Consider the following 27,066-nt stretch of genomic DNA (forward strand, 5'->3'; position numbering starts at 1 on the left):
TCAGATTTTACCCCATAGTGTCAGATCTCTGAATCAATTATTTTATTCAAGTATCAAAACAGGACAAACTATTAAAGCCAATATTTCATGTTATATCTGGTATCCTGCTTCTAGCCTCGAGGGCAAATAAAACATCTACCTCAACATCTATTCCTTTCTTTGGACTGGCTTTACTTTCTGGCATATTTCTCTTCCAGCAAAGGTCAAACCAAAGTCTGCTTCAAGAAATGGAGTCATTTCACTAACTCTTGCAAGACAGTTTGGATCTGTGCAGTTTTGTGCGCCTCAAATCATAGAATCATAGAATCATAGAATATCAGGGTTGGAAGGGACCCCTGAAGGTCATCTAGTCCAACCCCCTGCTCGAAGCAGGACCAATTCCCAGTTAAATCATCCCAGCCAGGGCTTTGTCAAGCCTGACCTTAAAAACTTCCAAGGAAGGAGATTCCACCACCTCCCTAGGCAACGCATTCCAGTGTTTCACCACCCTCTTAGTGAAAAAGTTTTTCCTAATATCTAATCTAAACCTCCCCCACTGCAACTTGAGGCCATTACTCCTCGTTCTGTCATCTGCTACCATTGAGAACAGTCTAGAGCCATCCTCTTTGGAACCCCCTTTCAGGTAGTTGAAAGCAGCTATCAAATCCCCCCTCATTCTTCTCTTCTGCAGGCTAAACAATCCCAGCTCCCTCAGCCTCTCCTCATAAGTCATGTGTTCTAGACCCCTAATCATTTTTGTTGCCCTTCGCTGGACTCTCTCCAATTTATCCACATCCTTCTTGTAGTGTGGGGCCCAAAACTGGACACAGTACTCCAGATGAGGCCTCACCAATGTCGAATAGAGGGGGACGATCACGTCCCTCGATCTGCTCGCTATGCCCCTACGTATACATCCCAAAATGCCATTGGCCTTCTTGGCAACAAGGGCACACTGCTGACTCATATCCAGCTTCTCGTCCACTGTCACCCCTAGGTCCTTTTCCGCAGAACTGCTGCCTAGCCATTTGGTCCCTAGTCTGTAGCGGTGCATTGGATTCTTCCGTCCTAAGTGCAGGACTCTGCACTTATCCTTATTGAACCTCATCAGATTTCTTTTGGCCCAATCCTCCAATTTGTCTAGGTCCTTCTGTATCCTATCCCTCCCCTCCAGCGTATCTACCACTCCTCCCAGTTTAGTATCGTCCGCAAATTTGCTGAGAGTGCAATCCACACCATCCTCCAGATCATTTATGAAGATATTGAACAAAACCGGCCCCAGGACCGACCCCTGGGGCACTCCACTTGACACCGGCTGCCAACTAGACATGGAGCCATTGATCACTACCCGTTGAGCCCGACAATCTAGCCAGCTTTCTACCCACCCTATAGTGCATTCATCCAGCCCATACTTCCTTAACTTGCTGACAAGAATACTGTGGGAGACCGTGTCAAAAGCTTTGCTAAAGTCAAGAAACAATACATCCACTGCTTTCCCTTCATCCACAGAACCAGTAATCTCATGATAAAAGGCGATTAGATTAGTCAGGCATGACCTTCCCTTGGTGAATCCATGCTGGCTCTTCCTGATCACTTTCCTCTCATGCAAGTACTTCAAGATTGATTCTTTGAGGACCTGCTCCATGATTTTTCCAGGGACTGAGGTGAGGCTGACTGGCCTGTAGTTCCCAGGATCCTCCTTCTTCCCTTTTTTAAAGATTGGCACTACATTAGCCTTTTTCCAGTCATCCGGGACTTCCCCGGTTCGCCACGAGTTTTCAAAGATAATGGCCAATGGCTCTGCAATCACAGCCGCCAATTCCTTCAGCACTCTCGGATGCAACTCGTCCGGCCCCATGGACTTGTGCACGTCCAGCTTTTCTAAATAGTCCCTAACCACCTCTATCTCCACAGAGGGCTGGCCATCTCTTCCCCATTTTGTGATGCCCAGCGTAGCAGTCTGGGAGCTGACCTTGTTAGTGAAAACAGAGGCAAAAAAAGCATTGAGTACATTAGCTTTTTCCACATCCTCTGTCACTAGGTTGCCTCCCTCATTCAGTAAGGGTCCCACACTTTCCTTGGCTTTCTTCTTGTTGCCAACATACCTGAAGAAACCCTTCTTGTTACTCTTGACATCTCTCGCTAGCTGCAGCTCCAGGTGCGATTTGGCCCTCCTGATTTCATTCCTACATGCCCGAGCAATATTTTTATACTCTTCCCTGGTCATATGTCCAACCTTCCACTTCTTGTAAGCTTCTTTTTTATGTTTAAGATCCGCTAGGATTTCACCGTTAAGCCAAGCCGGTCGCCTGCCATATTTACTATTCTTTCGACTCATCGGGATGGTTTGTCCCTGTAACCTCAACAGGGATTCCTTGAAATACAGCCAGCTCTCCTGGACTCCTTTCCCCTTCAAGTTAGTCCCCCAGGGGATCCTGGCCATCCGTTCCCTGAGGGAGTCGAAGTCTGCTTTCCTGAAGTCCAGGGTCCGTATCCTGCTGCTTACCTTTCTTCCCTGCGTCAGGATCCTGAACTCAACCAACTCATGGTCACTGCCTCCCAGATTCCCATCCACTTTTGCTTCCCCCACTAATTCTACCTGGTTTGTGAGCAGCAGGTCAAGAAAAGCGCCCCCCCTAGTTGGCTCCTCTAGCACTTGCACCAGGAAATTGTCCCCTACGCTTTCCAAAAACTTCCTGGATTGTCTATGCACCGCAGTATTGCTCTCCCAGCAGATATCAGGAAAATTAAAGTCACCCATGAGAATCAGGGCATGCGATCTAGTAGCTTCCGTGAGCTGCCAGAAGAAAGCCTCATCTACCTCATCCCCCTGGTCCGGTGGTCTATAGCAGACTCCCACCACTACATCACTCTTGTTGCACACACTTCTAAACTTAATCCAGAGACACTCAGGTTTTTCTACAGTTTCGTACCGGAGCTCTGAGCAGTCATACTGCTCCCTTACATACAGTGCTACTCCCCCACCTTTTCTGCCCTGCCTGTCCTTCCTGAACAGTTTATAACCATCCATGACAGTACTCCAGTCATGTGAGTTATCCCACCAAGTCTCTGTTATTCCAATCACGTCATAGTTCCTTGACATTACCAGGACCTCCAGTTCTCCCTGCTTGTTTCCAAGGCTTTGTGCATTCGTATATAAGCACTTGAGATAACCTGTTGATCGCCCCTCATTCCCAGTATGAGGCAGGAGCCCTCCCCTCACAGACATTTCAATCAATACATTTATCTGATTTAAAGCTTGTATTACTGAAATTGCACCTATAGCATAATGAACTGTGTTCGCTATTGAGTTCCCAGTCCAACATCATGTATTATATCAGAATGAAGTCAGTAAATATTGTAGTTCATGGCCATATTATTTAGCCAAAACATTCTCATTGTATAGGCACTATTCGCATTGCACAAGATATGACAAGAAATTACATTACTACCAACATACACAGAAGAATGGTAAGGTTTACACGAAGAAGGATGGCAATGTTAAAGAGCACATATATCAGAAACACAAACCACTAAGGACATGTCTACAAAGCCCAGGGAAGCCTGGGTCGACAGACTAAGGCTAGTGGGGCTTGGGCTACTGCTCTAAAAATAGACAGCGCTTTGAAGTTACAGCTCAGGCTGGAGCTCAGCCTCAGAATCGGCTTCAGAATCTGAGCCACAACTTCACAGTGCCATCTACACAGCTATTTTTAAAGCACTCACATGAGCCCCGCTACAGTTAAAACTTCTGCGTACTCTAAGTACTATAGACCCTAAGAACCCACATTTTGTTCTTTAATCTTATTTGTTTTGACTATGTTCTTCAAGGACAGGAACCATGAATGAAAATTTGCATTTTACTTCAATGGATCAGGATTTCACCCCATGTCTTTATTTGTTATAGAACTGAAAATTACTTACTGGTAATGCTGTTTCTTGGGGCTTGTCTTCACTACTGGGGAGATTGATGCTGCTGCAATTGATGCAGTGGGTGTCTATTTAGTGGGTCTAGTGAAGACCCACTAAATTGATGGCAGAGGGCTCTCCGGTCAACCCCAGTACTCCAGCTCCCTGAGAAGATTGAGGCCTGTCGACCAGAGAGAGTCTCCCGTCCATGCAGCACAGTGAAGACACCAGGGTAGGTCGACCTAAGCTATGCTGACTCCAGCTACATTAGTCACATAGCCGGAGTAGCATAACTTAGGTCAACTTACCCCGGCAGTGAAGACAAGCCCTTGTAGTCCTCCCTTTTTCCATCCTGTCCAGAAACAGTCATTACAGTCAGCATTATGGCTCCATCTCAAAGCACCAAAGAGGTAAAAGATCTCTCAATCAATGCCAGAATATAAGTCAATTTTCCCATTTCATTTCCAGTGAGAGACTTTCAGAGCAAAGGAATAAAGAAGATAAAAGGGGGGAAAAAAAAATCAAATGACACTTCCTGAGGGGGACCTAGGAGGGACGTAGGATGGGAGAAGTGAAAACTACAAAAAACAGAAAGACCATTAAGTAATTGTCCTTTGCTGTATGTCCCAAATTTTCCATTGCTGTATGGCCAATAACTGTCAGCAGTCAAGGACAAATTAAAATGGTAATGCAGAAAAAGCTGTGAAGCAATAACTAGGTCCATATGAATTTAAAGAAGGTGATGCTTCCACTCTCTGAGCCCAGGAAGTTTCCATGTCTCTTCCAAAATGGAACTTTATATGCAGCAATTTGGCTTGTTCAGAGGTTAATAGAGTACAATCCTTAAACCAACAACATGCCACTGTAACCTTGATGACCTAACATCTCTTGTTATAACTTTCAAAACTGACAAACGTAGCTTTTTAAAGCTATGAATTGAAGGTAGGTAAACATTTCAGAACTCAATGTTACTTCTGCTGCAACAAAGATCTGGACACAACTTGGGCAAAACACCTTTGTGAAATTCCAAGAATGCTGAACAAAGATGGATTACATATTCACCTCTTTCTTTTTCAAAGAGGGGAAGTAAAGTGTGTTAAAACTGAGAAAAGGAGCGAGACATCAACCATACCCTGCTATGTTACACAAACAGTAACCTCCTTGGAAAAAACTTTGGTTACACATCTGCACTGCTCTGTCCAAATGCTGCTAAAACCAAAGTGTTCTAGGTTGAAGGACAGGATTGTAGCTGAGAGAGGAGATCCAGTCCAATAGAAATGTGGCACAGTTAGGCTCATTATGTACTAGAATCAAGGAGGGCAGGCCCACTTCAGGTCAGAAAGGTTGTCTTCACGTCTATCTTTTTTTCAGGATTTTCCAAATTAGGGGTGGGGTGGGAAGCAAAACTTCAGTTCTCTGTCCCAGTGCTATAAGAATGTATGTTACAAGAATTGGTGTCAAAGGATCAGGAGCAGAAACAGGATAGTTATGCCAACTGGCTGGACGCAAACTATTCTATCAAATCACAGAGCCCAGATGCTGGCAAATCTCCTGGGGAAAAAATGGGTCTGAAGACTCCATTTGCCAAGAACCACTATTTGTGTTGAGCCAATCCACCAGCAGTCCAGTTTTCACACAAGTGCAAGCCACTGATACAAAGGTTTCCAGGGCTGAAGGATCAAAGCTGCAGGAGGTTTATGGTATGGCTGCAAAGTCAACACTATTGGAAATGAAGGGGGACAGAGACCTGGGAGAGACTAGCTGTGAAGTCCCTGCAGCTAGGGATTTCTCCTTGATGCCCTTCCTCTCCCTTTTCACACACCATACCCTACCCCTAACATCATCCACACTTCTTATTCTCTTGCAACTGGATTTTTTCTTAAGATTTAGGAGATGAAAGAGAAAAGATAGAATGGGAACCAAGAACTGAGTCATCATGAGACTAAACTAAATGCTTCCGGGACAAGAGGCCAAAAAAAAAAAAAAAAAAAAGTGGGTGGATTGCTTCTGATGTACTAACCTTGACTGACTTGTCTTTTGCTTTTTGCTTCTGGGAAACCACAACACTGTCTGTTCTCGCTCTTGCTAGCTAAATTGAGAGGACAGAGATACACAACAAAATTATTGTGTGGAGCAGTTGCTATTATGTTAGGATGTTGGTTGTGGATGGAGAGTTCAAAAGGTCATTCTTCACACAGCAAGGCAGATCTCTAATGATTGCTGCTCAGAACAGAGAACTACCTGGCTCAAACCAGGAGCACGCTTTGGATTGCTGTGAACTCACTGTAAAGTTAAAAAATATATACATCTGTTTACACACACACTCTCCATGTGTTAATATGAACACTACCACACTGTTTAACACACTTATAAAATATTATAGTAAAGTAATATTTACAAACACCACCACCAATTGATGCATTAGTTTTGACTGGAAAGGGATTACTTCAAAACTAGATAGCAGATTAATACAGTATTTAAAAAAATTAAAGGGCAGTGAAAAAAGATCAATACAAATGTAGTATAGCTCAAAATAAAACTATTCTCAAAAGATGTCTAAATATACAAATGTAGCCAAAGACTCCACTGACAATAAGCCAGGAAACATTTATGCTCCAAATTCTGATTCAAAATACAGTAACTCCTCACTTAAAGTTGTCTCAGGAGCCTCCTGCTTGCTGTGTGTGTGGGGGAGGGGGGGGCACAACAGGGCTCAAGAAGGAGGGAGCTTGCTGGCAGCAGCCGCTGATTCAACTTTCTGATCTAAAAAGGCAGTGTACTTAGAGTGCGGTCAGCATACTTAAAGGGGCAATGCGCATCTCTCTCTCAAACACAGGGTTTGTGTCTCTGTCTGCCATGCTGTCTCCCCTCCCTCCCTTTATGCTGCTTTGTACAGTATGAGGCTACATTAACAACGTGTTAACCCTTGAGGGCTCAGCTGAGTTCTAGTTCATCATTTAGCAGTAAGGCATTCCCTGGGAAATATCCCACCCGCTTCCACACTCCAACTTCATCATCTCAACCAAGCTTCGCAATCATCATTGCTGTGTACAGTATTAAATTATTTGTTTAAAACTTATACTGTGTATAAGTGTATAATATAATCTTTTGTATGGTGAAAAAAATTTCCCTGGAACCTAACCCCCCACTATTTACATTAATTCCTATGGAGAAACTGGATTCGCTTAACATTGTTTCGCTTAAAGACGCATTTTACAGGAACATAATTACAACATTAAGCGAGGAGTTACTGTAGTTTATAACTACCTATTTGACATACCATGTCAAATTAGTGGAGGCAAATCCCAATGTTTGATGACTGTGGAAAAGCAAACATGAGGAAAGTCATCCTTTTTGAAACCAGATGTTCATTTATGGTACATTTATAAAATATAATACATTTAAAACAGTGACACCTTATATGTGCCCAAGAAAAACAAATGATGAGTTGTCCAATTGCCACTAGATGGCAGAATATCATCAAATACCTGCATGAATAGTATTTACTTCAGCTAAATTGCAGATTAAAAAAAATGTTAGGAAGTTAGTTCAGCTCATCTGAAAAAACAAGAAGCTTCAAATTTTAAAAAGTAATTTATGTAAACAGTATGATCATGCAAAAATCTAGGATTAGAGTTATCTGAAGGTTACACTCAACACTCAGACTCAAAGTCCTAGGTCTATAATCCACATAGCTACGAAAGAATCAAGTGTTGTTTGGCAGGTGACACATATACACACTAGGTTTGGTGCTGTTCTCCCAGCAACTGCATTCCAAGGCAGAAACATACCGCTGCAATGCTAGAAGCTGCTATGGAAAGAGAGAGGAAGTGCTTAAAATAAGATAAAGGGTTGAGGATAGCTCAGGAAGGGTGTGGGCACAACAAACATATCAGAAGCACAGTGCACATTTCTTAATTTAAAAGAAGCTACCAAAACAGTTTAAAATATTTTAAATTGCTGAACATAGCCTGGATATAAAATGTGAAATTTCAGTGTGATGCAGTTTAGAAGGTGACATGATAACAGGATTGAATTTAGCAATTTAGAATTTATACTAGAAATATCATTTGATTTCAGTATTACTTAAAGTAGCATATACCCATGTTGCTAAAAATGAAAGCTAGTAATTTAATTAAATAGAAAAATATACAGACTTTATATGTTATCTGAAAAACCTAAAGAATTAGAGTATGTAACACTATGTCTATTCCGGTAGTTTTAAAAAGGGAGGATTTTTTCTTAAGCTACAATGCTTGGGTTATTGGGGGGAGGAAGAAAGAAGAGCAGAGAATTGTTTAAGCAGAGCTCCCCACCTCCTTATTATAGCATATCTATCAATTATTTGGGGGCCATAAAGATTGTGGCAACTTCTCCAGACATAAGCCTGAAACAATCGCCTGTGTATGACTTTTTCTTTCCCTACCAATATTACCATCACCCCTAAGGAGGCTTGGAAAAACATGTAATGCCTAAGAAGGCTTTGCAGTTTCTTAACCAAGTAAGCCCACAGAGGCTGTACAGGGACCTACCATGCAAACTCTTAATAGCTACCCTGCACTATTCCTCAAGCTACAAGAGACCTTAGCAACAGAACCAATTATCCAGTGAGTTATTAATGTTAAAATCACAAATTAAAAACACAGCAATAATGCTGTTTATCCAACAAATATGAAGGTGCAATTACTACAGGTGCTTCATGTTTTTCTAAAAAGAAACTGGATATTTTATTGAAGTGAGGCACTACTTGGAAAAGTGTCTCTGAAAAAATGACATTGTGAGTTCCAAATTTGTGTCTCTGAACAGAAATCAAAACTTCCTCAGTTTACTAGTAAAATAAAGTTTGCAAGTGCCGGCCAGTCCTGTAAACTCAACCTGTGAGCTAAAACGTGATAGCTTCTTTCTGGCGCATGCTTCAGTAGTGCTAACCAGTAGGATTCCACAGGGAAAATTCTTCCCTCAGTTGCACCTGTGCAACCCCATTGCCTTCAGTGGGCCATTTTTCAAAAAACCACCAGGCTTGAACATTCTTTGGCTTATGGTTTGTTAGAATTAAGAAACATTTCATTAAATATATTACTAAAACATACAAGATAACTTTCCCTAACTTCGTGCATAGTACATTTACAATACAATTAACAGAATAGCACCCCTGCACCCCCAAAAGCAATATGATATACAGAAATTAAAAGGTTAAAACAACATGGTAGTTTTCAATGAACAGGAGTACAAAAATGTTGAGCTTGGTAGTTTCAGCTTTATTTATTTTGTAGTCATGCAACTTACAATAACTACTGAGGAACATATTTTCAAGCCAAAAAATTGTAAATGGCTTTGTTATAAAGGTTTAACTTGTGCAGGAAAGTGGTTACTTATGCACACAAAATTGCAACTTTAATATTAATTTTAAAATTCTTATCCATCTATAAACACTTTACTAGAAATATGGATTTGTAGCATATAGTGTTATAGTAAGTAGACTGTTCTAACATTTAAAAAATTCAGAGTGAAGAAGGCACAGCAAGGCTATCACCATTCCCGTTATGGCCAATTATGAAGAATCACATGGATACTTTTCATCCAATCTCTAGGAAGACCATCTTATTTTTAATTTTTATATCAATAAAAATATTAAACAATTCACTCTCTAAAAAACCATGATATAACTCAGACTAGCCCATTAATATCTAAATTGTAAGATTTCAGTTTGTTTAAAAAAAACAACCCACAATCTCATAAGTCACCTCTTTCAACTTTGATTTAATAATCTAATATAGAGAGAACTATTGGGAAATCCATTAAGAAATTTCATTCCTTGTTATCCACTTCCTTTGAAAACAAGTATGGGTAAATAATAGCACCACAGTTTTCCAATGACACTGACTAAAAACATTATTCATATAACAGAAAACAATTTGTATAGTTTTGGATAGCCATAGATACAGATGATGTTCTATTTATTTGGATAAGATTCTATAGGAAATTGCACTTAGAGGACACTTTCTGGCAGCAGTCAAGTGGTTAAATATTGTGAGTACAACTTTTATGGTCTTTGTAGTTACACTTGAATTTAATAGCTTTAAATGAGGAAGGAGGAGTCATTTTTCAGCTGGATATAGCCAGGATTTAAAAGCAGTCACTTACTTGTCCTTAACACACATTCAAGCAGAGAAGAGTTTTCAGTGGACCATCAGGATCAGTAATCATTGTAAATCACCTCCTGGAAAAGAAAACCTATGCATAAATATTGCTTTTTTTATTTTATAGTTAATATTAAAGTTCAACATGAAGTGTTTAAAATTTTAAAAAACCTTTTATTTATTCTAATCTGGAGATTTCCAGTTTGAAACCTGCTTCACAGCTGTTGCTATTCTTTACTGTAATTGTTGGACAAGATCACATTGTTATTGGAACATTTAATTTTCCAATTCCAAAGTTTATGTTGCATCTCTAATAGTACATTAAGATAAGTTACGTTTTACTTTTTCCTCCTTTACATTTTTTAAAAAGGAAAAGAAAGAAGCCATCTGTGATGCTCTCTTCATAAATCCACAGGTTTTCGACTCTACCACTTACTATATACACAAAATAACAAAGCGATGTTACAACTGTTTACAACTACATCATTTTAAAAATGTATTCAATTCTTGTACATACGAAGGTCTAGTCACTTGTGAAGTTTGTAATTTTAAAAGTTCATCCTTTAGAACTATCAGTGTACAAAAGAAGTCTTAAATTCCTTTTAAAAGTTGAAACATTTTCTTTTCCTTCATTCAGAAAAGATAATTGCTACAGCCAGTTTTTCAGTTTTAATTCTCCTTCAAAACACACATCCAAGACCAAGCATGGAAAGTTCCAGGTCAAAATGAGAATTTTTGTAACATTATGACCAGCCAATAAAAACTGAGCCTACAGACACATCTTCCCTGTATATGAGCACACTGCCATGTGCATCATGCAAGAACAGCAAACTGTTTTCAAAGCAGAAGGAAAAAATGTAGATTGTCAAGTTCCTACTGCCTAGTTTTCCTGTGAAGTTCTGAGAATAAATATTCCATTTTGTGGTGCATATTGTACAAGGTATGATTAAGTGTACTAATTAGTGAGCATTTCTGGGTCTCTATTCAGAATTACAGTAACTTAAGGAAAAGTTTCAAACAACAGCTGCGTGATTGAATTGATTTATTGAAAACTGCTTGAAGCACTATGTAAAGCAGAGGCTGTTCAAGCTAATTAGAAAAACAAATTGCTCTTGGGAAATATTTATGAGGCATTCACATGTAAAAGTACACACTATAGTCCTATCCAAAATCAAGAGTTTCAAAATTGATACTTCTACTCAGACTACTTAGTAGATAATCACTAGTAGTCAGGTGAAGAGCTTTATCCAAGCAGATCATTTCTTAAGAAATTAAACTGAAGCCTTTCAGATCAACTGGGTGTGTATGAAGTCATCTGCTGTTTTAACCACTTCTTTGACAATACTGACTATAGCTTTATTCATATGAACAGACTTACCAATTAGAGGGGTGATTGACAACGTGGTCGCATAAGAATAAGCATCAGGAGTAAACTGTCTCCTAATTAAACACCTTTGTAATAGTGTTTTATGCTAAATCAACCTCCACAAATCACAGAAACTAGAATGAAGACCAAAAAAAGTGAAAAAAATAATTCATAATAGTGCTAAGCACTATTTGCTCCATCAAAACCCCTTAATTACATTTGGACGTTACAGAAAATGAAGCCCTTCAGATGGGTATCTCAGTAAAAACTCAAATCAGCCTTATTACTGACCAATTACTGACTATATTCAATCTTCAATGGCATGATATTACCCCCAAAAGGGCTACAGAGACCACTTATAGAAGTTCTCTACTGAAGAGACCGTAGGAAGAAAACGAGAAGTGAAATTTGCATTCAGATGACCAAATAGGTTTGACAAGACATCATTAATTATTTTAGAGATTAATATTAAAATTTCTAAATTTTAAGTCAAGTTTTGATTTTGTTAAGTGATTGTGAAGTCACCATAGTCATCAATCTCAAATCAGTTTGGAAAACCTGTTGGAACTAAACACTGTCCAGCAGCGTCCATTCTTCTTCAGAATCCTGCAATAACTGATTTTCTTCCAGGCAAATCCGTGCAAGTACCGATACAGTTTGCCTAATCACCAAAAGAAATCCCAGTGAACATCTGAACCACTGACACGGACTGGACAGGGTTGACAGAGAGTCACTTACAGAAGAAGTCATCTTATGGAAGAGATTTGAGATCTCAAAACATGTTCTAAAAAAATGAATAGTTTTGAAATGTTCAACTGCTCAGGCACATTAAGACAGCTAAAGTGTTAAATACTTTGCAAATATTAATTTTCCATTTAAGCAACTGTTGCAATTACCATACAGCTGTTATGAGATTGAAAATGGAAAAACTGAAAATGTATTAAGTAGTGGTCCACACTATGAAAAAGTTTGAAAACTCTGACACATAAATTGCTTACAATTAATTCTAGATAATTTTAGATTAAATTTGAAGCTTTGGTGACTTTTGTTCATAACTGCCATTCACGCAACAGCCCCAGCTATCACAAAACAAGTTAAAAGCTTTAAGAGTAAACTGTGTATAGATTAACCAATGTTCAGTCATTGTCTATCTACCATTCCCATTTTCAGCATATTCACAACATTAGTAATATGGGCGAGTCAAGACAGAATATACCGATTTAGCAACATTTATGCTTCATTCACTAATTATAGTTTAAAAGAATTTAATACACAGTCATCTATGACCTATTTCTGTATTTATGCCCCATCCTGTCTGTCATTACTGATAACCAGGAAGAAATAGGTGGTTGATAGGTGGGCTGAAAGAGAAAACAGTCACATAGCCCAAAGACTGGTTTAAGCTGACTTCCAGGCTGCTGTGTTGCAAGTCTAGGTACGATAAAGAAATATATTTTGGTAACAATCATTGTCATTTTTTGGTGGGGAAGCAGGTTTATAAATCCTGTTTGTAGGCAGAGGGTGCACTGTATGAAACATCAAATCCACTGCATCACAGAGAAAATTTAAAAAAAAGAACCCCTATATATATCAAAGTTATTGGGCACAGCAACTTTGGCAGTATGCCTGAGGGTTAGTAACTGGTTTGGTTGTAGCACCAGTCTGCGCTTTCCAATTCTGCCCAAGTAGACTACGAACTAGAATGTAAACACATGACCAGTTTAAAAGGGAAGATGGAATATAGTTTCTGAAAGAAGTCTAGTGGTGCAGAATAACTACAGTTTTTGATAAATCCTACAGGAAAGTCTTTCCAGTGTAAAAAGACTATCTAGATTAGTATTTTCATTAATTTGCTCTGGCCAGAAACCTTACAGGACCACCTTTCCTGAATGACAACTTGGAATGGTCTTTACTAAGGCACTGTAAGTCCTACTGCATGGAGAAGAGCTAGAGTAATGTAAAAAACGAACAGAAATGGAAATTTTGGTTGATAAACGAAAGCAAATATATAATCAAACTGAATATGGTAAAATATTACCACATATCAAAAGGGAGTGAGCACATTATAACTCAGGTCAGTATTACTCTATGTTTATGTGAAATATTTTTTAGCTGATATAATAAAGCTATTAAATAGTGACTTCATCATTTCAGACTTTTCACTGAAACATATACCTTTCCTTTCACTAAAACCTGGCTATTCTCATGCTATTGAAAACCTACACTGTCACATCCTGCAAGGTGCAATTCCATTATTCCTATCCTAAAACCAGAGGCTTCCTCTTCTGATCAGAGCAAGGCCATTGCACTGTGCACCATCTGAAAAGTTGCAAGTTTATTTCTTGATGATCATCTAGTGTATTAGTGTGCTTTATTACAGACACTATAAAACTAAGCTAATTACTGCACGTAACAGGGTGGCTCGCCCCTGATTACAGAATGAACCACACATGGGAGAGATCAGGGTTAATGTCCTATAAAGAGCAGCAGGAGCCCACAGTTAAGGGAAAGGGAGTGGAGACAAAGGAACCTCAGTAAACTGTGGAAGGGTCTGACAAGAGTGAGGAAAGCTCTCCAAGCAGGGAGGCCTGGGAGCACAGGCACCGACTTTCCAAAGTGCCAAGGGGTGCTCAACCCCTGGCTCTGCCCCAGGCCCTGCCCCCACTCCACCCCTTCCTCCAAGGCCCCACCCCTGCCCCACCTCTTCCTGCCCAATTCCACTCCCTCCCTCAAGTGCCCCACATCCTCACTCCTCCCTCCTCTGCCTCCCACTTGCCGAAATACAGCTGATTGCGGTGGTTGGGAGGTGCGGGGAGGCGCTGATCTGCAGGGCCCGCTGGCAGGCGGGAGGCACTGGGGGTGCTGAGGGGGCACTGACAGGGGGTGCTGAGGGGGGCGCTGATAGGGGGCTGCCGTTGGGTGCTCAGCACCTACCATTTTTTTCCCCCGTGGATGCTCCAGCCCCACAGCGCTCATGGAGTCGGTGCCTATGCCTGGGAGACATCCTGACCATGCAAAGCTCCCTGGAAGTCTTTGGAGGAAGAAGAGAAACCTTGTGTTGTGTGGACTTAGGAACAGATTGGTTCTGGGATTTTGAGGGTTTTTTGACAGCTTATTTTATATTAATAAACCTAGCCTGCAAGGAGGGGTATTTTTGACCCAAAAAAAGACTTGGTGAATTTTTATTTGAATACTCCAAAAAGGGAAACTGAGGTTGGTTGCTGGTAGCGTGACCAGTGCTTAATTTGCTCCAGAGCTTGCTAGGACTGAGCCCTGGCACCTCTAGGCTTTGCAGTTCATAGTCCCAGCACCTCTGGGCTTGCTGCATCCATTATGAATATTAAAAAAAAAAAAGTGCTTGAGCCCCGGCACCTCTTTCATCACAAATTAAGCACTGAGTGTGACCGTAGGCTATTAGAAGAGGCACACAGGAGGCACCTGGCAGAACAGAGAACTCAATCCCAGCACAACCCCAATTCTCAAAACTTGGTACCTGAGTCTCTACAATCAATGTCTCTGCTAAGTCTCACAACACCAATAGCACCTTCATCATATGAGTCTTCCATTTCCTGTCTACAAAGTATCTGTGTTCAACAGTAAAGCGAGACTGTTTACACAGTCTGGTATTCACTTATATAGGAAGATCTTTATGTGTGCTTTCATCTAATTACACTTCTTGACACACTTACATTCAGTAGATTGCCCTGCTTTAGCTACAGAAATAATGAATTTATACCCTACAGTAACAAGTCCTATTCTATTACCTATAAACCTCAGTTTATATATCTCAATTATCAAATGTAAGACCACAGTCAGTATTCAGTCATAAGATAGAAGAAAACTTTTTAAAAATGCTAAAGCAAAGAAACTTTCTTTAGAGCTAAAGATGGAATGGTTAAATGAGGAGGACATAATATAAAGCCTGGTCTCAGAATTCACAAGCAACAGAAGACAACCTTGCTGGAGTTCTTATGTGAGCTCAGATAAATAAAAGATACAAAATGATTAATTTAAGTTACCTCCAGGAGCAAATACAAATGATCACATCACCTGACAGGTGGGATGTAACCATCATATTCAACATATGTGGGAAGTGAGTAGCCAATTTCAAAGAAATGGGGAAATGGTCAAAATCACAGCAATATACTCATGGAAGAAGAAAGTTGGTCATGAATCTGGAGCAGAAATGGTGGTAGCAGCTGAAGGATAAACTTCAGTCACATCAGTCTTAGAGATGAGATAAAATTGAGAGGTTACCAACTTAGATACAGTTTTAACAGAACAGGTAAGACTGTTAACCAGCTACAGTATTGTTCGTGGCATAGACAGCAGCTATATGAAATTTGACTAGAACTGGATGGACTGTTTTAGAAATTAAAAAAAAAAAAAATTCATAGCAAATGAACCAATGTATGTTAAATCCAAATTAGATACCAATTTTTTTTTGTAATTATATAGATCGGCAAAAATACATAAAACCCTTTTCATCTCCTGCTTTAAAGATAGCTAATAAGGCATTTAAGAAGACAATAAAATACAAGATAAATGCTAATCTTTAGACCAATGCAAATTAGAACAGCTTAGTTCTAAATCCCTGAAAAAAAAAAAAGGGAGCATGCAGTGAAACTACCACTGAAGCCTTAACTATAGCTTTGTGGATATGACAGTATGCTATGTCAAAGCTATGCAAATAGGTAACAGAAAATAGGTAATTACTATGGGCTTTAATAGAGCACTTTGGTGCAATATAACAAACTGTTTTGTACCAGAAAGGTGCAATATATCTTTTGAGACTAATGTATCTGTCCTTGCATCTCAAGGGGAGAAACAATACATTTTGCCAGTTGTACCTACACAGCATTATCCTAATTTTCTTGCACATCAGTCAATAAAGTAACTCTTTAACATAAGACTCTTTCAAAATATACAAATTTAGTTTACTTCCCTCCCCCAAGCTATTTAGCAGTTAAATTATATAGATTAAAGGGGCAGGGGGAGGAGAAGCCTGGTAATACAATTCACTGAAACGGGGCTGTCACTAAAAGTAATGTGGACAGAGGTTTTAGAATCTTGAACTCCAGCAATGTACCCCTTGTTGCAACATGTTAAATACTCCTAACCCAACACACATCCTTATTGTATTCGCAAAAAGAAAAGGAGTACTTGTGGCACCTTAGAGACTAACAAATTTATTTGAGCATAAGCTTTTGTATTATTGTATTATCACACATCCCGTCTTAGGGAGACGATGGATTTTGTACTGGTCTTGTCAGGCTCCATTTACCAATTTCCCAGCAATGTTTAGTAAACACTATGCACATGAGGCTGCTATTTTTCAGATATGACAATTAACTTGCTTCTTGTTCACTTTGCATATATTAAAATGACAGGACAGCATTAAAAAAAAACTGTATGCATTAGAATGTTTTGAATATTTCTCCCCTTCCCCTAATGTGTCATTTGTGTTCCCTATTTCTGGAAGCTTCTCTCTCTCTCTTTCACAGTGTGTGTCGGTGTGCGTGTGTGCACAAACACACGCATGAGAATGACTACATAGCCTGGTGGTTAGAGCACTGATCTGGGAGGTGGGAGACCTAGGATCCAGTCACCCTGCTTCAATGAGTAATAATTTATCCAGAGTGCAACAGCTTTGACAATAGAGAGACTGAGGGAAGCCCCACATCAGAATATCCCACAGTCGAATGGTTAGAACACTCAACTAACAGGTGACAAATCCCAATTCAGATCCCTTCAGTGGAGGGGCGACCAGCCACACCCCAAGTGAGTATCCAAAACACTGAGCTAAAAGTTATGAGGGAAGTCCTCCTCCAACCCACCCCAGCTGTTTTGTGTGAACTTACCTGATAGGCTCGATCCAGTAGGCGGCCTCTGAACATGCCTACCGGATCAGTCTCACACACAACTTTAAGCAGCTTCCTCTGCTTTGTGAATCACTCTGGGGTTTAGGTGCCCAGGTGCCTAGAGGTAGGAAGCAATGTGCATGCTCAGAGGCAGAAACTTAGGTGTCTAGGGAACTTTTATTGCAAAATCTTGGGTGCCAAGCAAGTTAGGTGCCGACAGGCTTCAGTAGGAGTTTTATGCATCACAGTGGTCCCAAAATTTGGACTTAGGCTCCTAACTCTTTTTGAGCATTCAGGCGCTAGACTTCCTGGACAATTAAATGCATAATTCTTTTTTAAAAAAATACATATGTTTCAAGAAAACTTTCCTACTTCAAACACCAAAATACAGGATGTGCTGTCTAGGCCAGTATAAAGGGAATTGATAAACCAGATTAACTGGTAAGAAACCACTGCTCACCAACATCCTTTTATATCAGTCCAGATAGTTCAACAGCAGCATCTACCCTCAGAAAAGACAGTAATAGACTGCAGCATGTCGGGCTGCCTGCTCAGATACTACTAAATCAGTGTCTAATAAGAGTCTACAAAGGAGCACCTCCTTTCATCTCACACTGAGAAATAGTGATGATTATTGTTGAATTAGCTTTGGTACAACATCTTAACTACAAGCAGTGTAAGCTTCCTCAGTGCAGTCCCAACCACAATATGACTCAAAACTTGCACATTCTGGTTTGTAAACTGATCACATGCTATATAAAAGTCACTAACGTAGCTTAAAGATGAAACAAGATGTCATTTTACAGTCACTTTTGTGACTAAAAATACACTTAAATACCATGTTCTCTGACCATTTGACACACATTGCTTCATAAGCCACAATGTAGCAAGAAAGAATACAGGCTCACTAGTACAAATCTACATAATACATTCGACATAATAAATATTCTAAATCAATAACGTAGTACAACTCATAATAGGGATGCACACAAGCTTGAAAGTTTAACTTCATGTCATTAATCCTAGCTGCAATATGGATATAAAATTCAGAAGAATGTAACAATTAGTGCCAGAGTACAAAAACAATTTATGTTCATACAGATTTAAATGCAAAACCTGAAAATACTGCCATATGACTTGTGTTTTGTTTCCTTAGTTAAATGTTTATTACTTTTAATTACTTCTAGCTCTGTTTTTATTTAACTAGTCACACCCAACTTGGTTGATAAGAAGGTTCATTTTATACCTTTGGAATTTTTAAGACATCCATCTTCATGCCAACCATGAGCACCGCCTTAGCCTTTGCAGTGATTTGATGTCTTTCACGATATATGCTGTAGTCACTGTCACATTACACAGAACAAGTCCCACTTCAGATTACTAGCTCTAAGGACCAGTCACACAAATTAAGTGACCATCACTTTAGCTGCATCTGAAGGGTGACAAATAATATTTACACATACTAGATAGGATCCATGGCACCAGAGTGGAATGTCAATTTATACGAGGGATGATTATAATTTTAAATTAAAGGAAACAATAAATTATATCAAGCTTCAAAATGAATGAAATCTCATTAAAAGAACTGAGGTAAAGCTTAAAAAAAAAAGCAAACATGGTAAATACAAAGATAACTTTTAAAAGAAAGTCATTTTTCTTTTACCCACATCATAAGTTTCAATGGATTGAAATTTCTCCCTACTACAGTGGAATCTATTGGCTTTCATGCTACCCAAATAGGTGTCCAACGTAAGTACTTGGACATTATAGACAAAATTAGACCGTGTTATATGATTATGTCAATGGTATGTCATTACCATTGTTGTAGACTGACACAGAAGACAAGACAACAGTATTTACAACAGCGTAAGTCCAGTTAGATCAGTGTAGTCAAAACAGGACAGAAATTACATTTACATGATTTATTTACTTACAATAACTACATACAGGATAATTTGTTTTTAATATAAATGACCTGTGTTAAAATTTGTATTCTATGTAAGAGAAATATAGGTTTTAATATATAATTTTCAGATTTGACAATTCTGGACATAAAGAGCTTTGAAACACCTATTTTCGAGAAATATATGATTAATCTGTGATTTACATTCTAAGTGTTTACTTGCATTTCACTCCCACATGGGAATTAGAGTTGGGACCCTCAGCTGTCAAAGGTTGGAAGCTCTGCCGAAACAAGTCTTTGTCCAAAATACACATATGTGCCTAATGGGGATTTTTGAGGGAAAGAATAAATGGTAAAAGTAATGTGGATTCCTGGTCCCCCACCCTCAGCTGTACAAGTTTTATTTTAATATTTGATACTGATATTAATAATTTGATCTTGCTTTCAAATAGCCAACTGAATTGTTTAAAAAAACCCAACAGAATCATCTCCCGTTTCTTTTCATAACTTTAATGTGGATAAAGACACCACTTGGATTAGTATGCAAATGTATGCCAAATGATGGAACATTTTAAAGTTTGAATTAAAAACATTAAATATATAACTGGGGATTTGTTTTAAAAATTCAGTCTTCACAAGTTTTCATTTTTTTCCTTTTACTCATGCAAAAAGTTCGCAAATCTTCTAAAATTGAAGTTTATGGGAAGACAAACAATGAAGATTACTGTCATTATGCACAGCAGATGCTTTGTTCTTATTCCTGAAATTTTGATAACTAGATCTTTAAAACAATGTAATTTTATTCATTTGTACATTCCTGACAAAATGTTTAATATCAGAATAGGCATACAATAAACACCAAAACCTTAATACTGCTCCATTAATGAAAGCTGATGCAAATTAAGTGATTACCATATTTTCATTATCTTCTCACACAATCCATTAGTTCCTGTAAGACATTGTTCTTGACAGAGACATTTTTCTACATGCAAGCTGATACAGATATGAGAGCTCTTACCTTTTAACCAATCAGCTAGGGAAATATTTTTCCCTTAAAAGGGAGGAGGCAATCTTCCAAATATACAGTTTCAGTACAGTTAGAGCTCAGTCTGCCAGTTTTCAACAGCAACCATTATCACTTTCTTCTTGGAGACAGCAACATACCATCTAACACTTACAAAAACTGAGAGCACTCATCAAGTTCCTGGTGAAAACAGGAAATATAATCAACTAAACTCATCAGTTTGTTTCACTAAATACACGTGATCCCTGCCCAGTCATCAGCAAGTCCATTCCCCCTCCTGAAACTCTGAAGATGTCAGAATGTATATTTTTGTTCTGCAATTCCACTCCGCCAAATGTCTCGAGGGACCTAAGGAAGCTAGGATCCAACATACCCTGATAGATTGCTTCTTAGATCTCCTGAGAATGGCAGGTTCAGCATTACCACAGCATTATAATTAGCATTAACTCCTTCCAGTCCTACTTCATTGTTATAACTGAATCACTTGAAGATGCCAAATGGACTCATTACATGCAGACTACAGCATTATATAAATACGTGGTTAGATTTTCAACTGATCTCATTCTAAGTTTTCCATTTTGGTAAGGATTATAAAACAGGGAAAATTTAAGAAATGTTTTTAAAAGCTTGTCACCCACATGTTTAGAATCAGTGATTAAAAAAACAAAAACAACCCTCCTCCCAAGAGCTGCATTTAGTACCCGTTTTAGATTAAACAAACAAACCTGCAACAGAGGTCCTGGGGGAAAACTGACTGCTATGTTCAAAATGAAACTTACTTGACACACGTGATCTGTGTCAGGCAGCCAACAAATTTCAGAGCTAGCTTTTAAACTTGTCCAAAAATAGCTTTCAGTAAAAACATTCCAAGAAATATATGTTCAAATGATAGGCATTCCATTTTCTGCATGTAATATCATCAAAAGTCAGGATGTTCAAAAACATATCAACTAAATCTTTAAACTTTAGTTTAAGCTTTGTATCAATTAAATCTCAGAATTTATGTACAGTTAGGGGCAATGGAACGGATGGGTGGGGGGGTGGGAGAGGGCTAGTGCCCTTGCAATGGAAATATTCGGGGGATGCAAATCTATGTTTCTGCCCTCGCTGCTCTTAGAGGCAAGAAGTGGGAGCCAGAGATAAAAGCATGACCCAGAGGAGGGACTGGATTGATTGCCATGGCACAGAAGATTGAGCCAGCCGCTAGGGAGCAAGTAGGACTTGGAGCACCCACGGAAAAAAAATTAGGGGGTGCTTAGCACCCATCGGCAGCCACCTGCTCCCCTGCCCCCAGTGCCTCCCATCTGCCAGTGCCCACTCCCACCATCAACTCCTTCCCCTCCCTCCCAGTGCCTCCCTCCCACCTGCTGCAATCAGCTGTTTGCAGCGTACAGGAGATGCTGGTGGGGAGGGGGGAGGAGTGCGGATGGAGCATGCTCAGAGGATGGGGTGGAACTGGGCTGGAAGGGGCGGAGCAGGGGTGGGAAGAAGCAGGGCGGAGGTGGGACCTGGGGGAAAAGGGTCGGGTAGGGGTGGCTCTTCGGGCGGAGCAGAGGGTTGAGCACCCCTAGGGCCCAAAGAAAGCTGGCGCCTGTGATACCCACTATTTAAAAAGTGAGTCTCTTTCAATCAACATATAGGAAACCTAGCCTTTTTACAATAGTGACCCATATACCTTGGTCACAGCTTTGTCTCTCCATTCTACTTTTGCCATCAGTTCTCAAAAGCTGAGATCTAACTGATGAAGGCACAAAGAAAAGGAGTACTTGTGGCACCTTAGAGACTAACCAATTTATTTGAGCATAAGCTTTCATGAGCTACAGCTCACTTCATCGGATGCATGCAGTGGAAAACACATATCTCTTACAACAGCTCAATCAGCCCATGCAACCAGGACATCAGACTCATCACTTCCTCCTCCTCTCTCTAGTGCTTGAATAATAACATTATAAACATATATAGTGTTATCAGCTGGAAACTGTGGCAAACTCCAGCAAAGAGCTGTATTTGTACAGAATACTCAAATCACCTATCCTTTGTGTCTCATTTCCCTATGTATAAAAGTATTACCTTACCCAGTACTATTCAATGGTGTCCTGACACTAATATTGGTAAAGCTCTTTCATATTCTCAAAAGAAATGCACAAGAGAAGTACACAATATTCTTACTTCCACCATATATAATTCTCCAGTGGGGATTCTGTAAATTTATCTTAAGGATTTAAATTTTGTTATTGTTGCTGATGTCTGGAGAAAACAATTTCACCATTACTGCCTGATCAAAGCAAGCCTTACACTCAACCTGATGGCATTTCTCAGTCTTTCTGTAATGTGATAACTTTTGAGCATCACATTTGATCAATTCCAAAATTTCAGGGAATATTCTAGGCATCAATGCACAGAATCCTATTGACTCTACTGAAAATTGTAAAATCTAGTTTCCGCTGGTGTGAGAGGAGAATCAGGCACACCCATTTGGTGCTGCAGGCATAGGAATGTTATTGTCTACACATATTGCAGGCAGCAGTTTAATATTCTGCTCTCTCTCTCACTGGGTGTACAGTTTGGTTTACATAAGTAACAAAATAGTTTCTCATCTTAACTTGAAAAATTGCAGTCTCTGGAGAGTCTTACTGCACAAATACTTGCAAAACACAACAACACAGGTACTGCTAAAGGAGACTATAACACAGTAGAAGGACTAGAAGCTAAGTTGTATGGTGAAAACAAATTTGTGGGCAGGAAGAGGACTAGTCAATAGCACTTTTCGCACAATGACCAGCAAAGTATATGAACAAGGGGCCAGAGCATAAATCAATGGAAGATATGCCTGCAGTAGTTTGTGTATTATTTCATAAATACACAGGCCTTTAGAAAATATAGTACCCATACCACAAACTACCTGGTGCTGGAAGACAGGAAATGTAGTTTGCTCTAGCAGGCAATTTCTTTTGATTTTGTCTTGGGCTGTGACTATTCCTAAATTGCAGAGTCTCACATGATTAAAAGTTGTTAAAAGTTTTCAACGGGCCCAAACTTTTAAGGGGATTATGTCTGATCCTAGATTCAATTACCAACCAATACAAAATATAAAAAATATGAAACTGAAATAACAAAAAAAAAGAGCATCTTAGATGACAATTTAGGTTAAATGGCTATGTGCTGTAAAATTGCTAGAGGTTATAAACCATCCACAGAATCTCACTATATATGTTCTTTTTGGAAAAAGTGAAAAGCCATTTGCACTTAAAAAGTTGTATAGCACACAGAGCTGAGCCTACATAAGCAACGAAGTATATTTTACATGCCACATTAGTTTTAACTGGAAAACCCAGTAGACATCCATAAAAGGGTATGTATGATACAGTTCAGGGCTACTAAGGGAGGGCATACAAAATAGTTTCCTGTTTTTGTAGATATCTGATCTTTCTACACTTAAATGGCTTGTCCAATGGGTGTGTAATTAAGAAACTGTTGATATCTGATATTAAAGATTTTTTTTAATATAAAATGTTGCCGAATACAAGAGAGTACTATTTCTACTCACACATACACATGCATGTGTGACTATTTACTTTTTTTACCTTACTACAAAAATGTAATTATGTAGTAGTCGATTGATATATTTCTCTGAATTCCACTAGTTCCTCTGCTATCTGAATTTTCTCTTGAAAAATATCCATCTTGAAGAAGATACAGTGCCAAAATAAATACCTGTATGTTTAAAGTGCAGTCTGAACTTTCTAAACCTTCTTGCTCTTTAAAGAGGTAGCATGAGGACATGTCCTGTGTGTACACTTTATGTACCGGATACCCAAACACCTAGAGATGCATCTCGGATAAAACAGAGAATGAGAACTATTTTTGTAATATTCTGTATCATTAAAGTGTTTTCAGATCTATTTTATATAATAAACACAATATTTTAATATTTACCTATCTTAAAATGAGAAAACCACTGAAAATAAAAGGACTTTTTTTTAAACTCAAACTTTATGAGGCATTCTTGGAACGTTGACGGTATATTACTGGTACAGGTAGACAGAAAAACAACCAGCCATCTTTTACTCTACAGCTTTAGTTAAAGTATTAAAGCTATACCTATCACTTTATCAACTGCACACTTCTGCTTCTACAGACTAAAAATTTACACTGCTATTGTTGTAGAGTCAAGCCTATCATAATTTTTTATAGAACTGGTAGAATAATATTTGTCTCAATTTTGCCATATTTTTAATACATTTAATGAATAATTTTTAAAAAATCAGCCAGTTTTCCTCCTCTAGCTCAAGCAGAATACACTTAAGTTATTTGTGACCTAAATTCCTTTTTGTGTAGCCTACTGCAGCTTGCCTGAGAAGGGAATCAAAGGAGCAATGGCCATAATAGCTTGAAGACAGAAAAGAATTCAGAAGAGCATACACATCTGTGACATCTCAATATGAATGGAAACAATAGACCCCCCCTCCGCCCCATAAAGCTATTATGGGAGTGGAAGGGCAAACCTTTTTTGACTGCAATATGAAGGATATGGATAATGGTCTTGAATGCAGTTAGGAGGCATGGTGAAGTGGCATTACAAAAACTGGTTTCATTTCTTGCTGAATATGATGGTGAATGCAGGGAAAATGTTAGATGAGAGCCAAGAGACATTAAGGACAAATACAGGGAAAGAGAAACAGGCAAAGAAGAGGAGAGAAGAAAAATGGTCTTCACGGAAGGAAGAATCACCAGCAAGGTATGATGAACTCATTTTTTACAAAAGCCGTCAACTAAAAGCATATTCATGGAGCACACAAAGCCTACCATTTTATATGGACCTCAAAACACACCATTGTCTGGGCAACAAGGAAGATAGAAAGGTAGAGTTCCTTATTTCACTTTTGCTGAAGCTCAGCAGATGCAGACAACAGATTAAAAATTAGATGTTTTGATTTAATTTTGCATTTGAAATAGCCCAAAGGTCTCTCTACATGAGCAGAAAAAATGCTATTTAAAATTAGTTAGCTAATATGATTTGAATACATCTACATTAAATGTTAAGGGGTGTTTCAAATCAAGTTAGCTGGTGATGGGGGTTATTAATCATACATACAGAGTAAGAGATTGGCAAAGGTGTTAGTTCTCAAGAAAGCCAGTTACTGGTAATCTCAGCTAGAAGAAAAACGTCAAAGTGTGCTAGTGAAGAAATACAAAAATGACAGCAGAGTGCTAAGCCAGTTCAGTGACAGGAACAGACATCTGATACTGCACTGCAACAGAACTTTGGAACAAAGCAGTTTTACTATTCTTCAAGAGCAGATTGGGTAAGTCTGCCAATTCACCCACATTTTGTAGAAAATGCCAACAAGTTCAGTCTTCCACAAACTTACCATTCACACTTTACTCATCCTCCATTTTGAAGTGTTTTGGGATTTTATTTTATTTTTTAAAGGATGATCTGAACACATCCATGCTCCAAATTAAGTCTTCTGCCCAAGGAAGAAAGGGTTTAGCCACTTTCTCTTTTCACAGACCTACAAAAAGTCCTGACTATTGTTCTTACATCCCGAATTGCAGATACCCCAGCTGTCTTAATCTTTGCCAACTTGAAGTGCGGGCTTGCTGATTCTCACATGGCATTAATATTCCCTTCAGCAGAAGTAATACACAGAATTCCAAGGTGGCAGTGCTTCCTCCTCCTGCAGGTACCAGTCTGTGAATGAAGCAAATCTTTGCCATATTATTCTCTTTTCTCCTATAGTTTCTTTCTTGCTCGCTACAGAAACCAGCGTAAGAACAAAGTGATGGGAAAAGAGGGTACTGGGAGAAGAGAGAAGACTGAAGACCTGCTCCCCATAACCACTCTCTTTGGATGCTATGCTACACATCACCCTCCTCTTCTTGATAAATTGACAAGTATAGGTAAGAATGGTTAGGTTTCCAATGACAAATGAACTAACCTTGCCTCCATCTGATAAGGCAAAAATGTAGACGACTCTTATTGTGTCCATGCTGTACACAGTGTAAACTAATTCCCGCATGATAAGATTGAGTCACATTTGTACAGTGAATATTTCAATCTCAAATAAGTATTTCATAGGCAAATACTAAATCAATCTCCCCTTCACTGTCAACATGTTCATCATAGGGTTACTAGAGACATTCAAAGCTAGATCTCTCAACAGAAATGTGAAAATTGGTGTGGGAGACACACCAGACATGTTTCTGATATCTTCCATAGCACATCTTTTTTCATACTGTTTTTTTTTCCCCCTTCAGTTTTTGGGGGAGAGACAATAGAAGTTGTCTGAAATCCAGGTTTCTGTCATGAGCCAAATAAATCCTTGGTAATACTACACTGAAGCCAGTGAAACTACATCAGGAATTAATTTGCCCAACTGTTCATATACATGGTATATAATGAAGGTAAACTTAAAAGAATGTAATTATTTCAATTACCCCATCTAATATCGGCATAAAGTTCAGACTACACTAATTTCATTTAAACTCTGTAGTTTGAGCATTTCTGATTAATCAGATTTACTGAAGTGACACCTTGCTATAATACCAACATCATCTACAGATTTAAAACAGTCAATTGATTCCATGAATACATTAAAAGGAAACAAAGACAATTCCTGCTCAGCATACAACTTTATCCTCACAGTTTGTTCTTCTCATCCAAATAACAAATAGTGTTATGGTGGAGAGGGAGAAAATTAAATTGTATCCAATTAAAGTATTTCCTGGGAAAAAATAAAAATTTTCATGTTGAAAAATAGGTTCTAAAAAACGGTTACCAACCTTTTCATAATTGTTGTTCTTCAAGATGTCTTGCTCATGTCCATTCTAGGTGTGCGCGCGCCCACATGCACAGTTGGAGATTTCTGCCTTAGCAGTATCTG

General features: G+C 38.9%; 1 protein-coding gene across 5 annotated transcripts in view; it reads right to left on the bottom strand.

The window, feature by feature from the left end:
• The window catches only part of NCOA3 (nuclear receptor coactivator 3), a 169,638-nt gene that overhangs the window by 51,987 nt on the left and 90,585 nt on the right, over positions 1-27,066 (bottom strand). For 4 of the 5 annotated variants that reach the window (XR_013347738.1, XM_077831631.1, XM_077831627.1 and 1 more), the window contains one exon: positions 10,030-10,105. The gene's annotated coding sequence lies outside the window, so the exon portion shown is untranslated. Of the gene's footprint in view, positions 1-10,029; positions 10,106-20,173; positions 20,297-27,066 lie in introns of those variants that run through there. The other variant, XM_077831629.1, reaches the window with a different exon arrangement.

Source organism: Eretmochelys imbricata, chromosome 13 (genome assembly GCF_965152235.1).
Source record: "Eretmochelys imbricata isolate rEreImb1 chromosome 13, rEreImb1.hap1, whole genome shotgun sequence".
In the NCBI taxonomy this organism is placed as follows: Eukaryota; Metazoa; Chordata; order Testudines; family Cheloniidae; genus Eretmochelys; species Eretmochelys imbricata.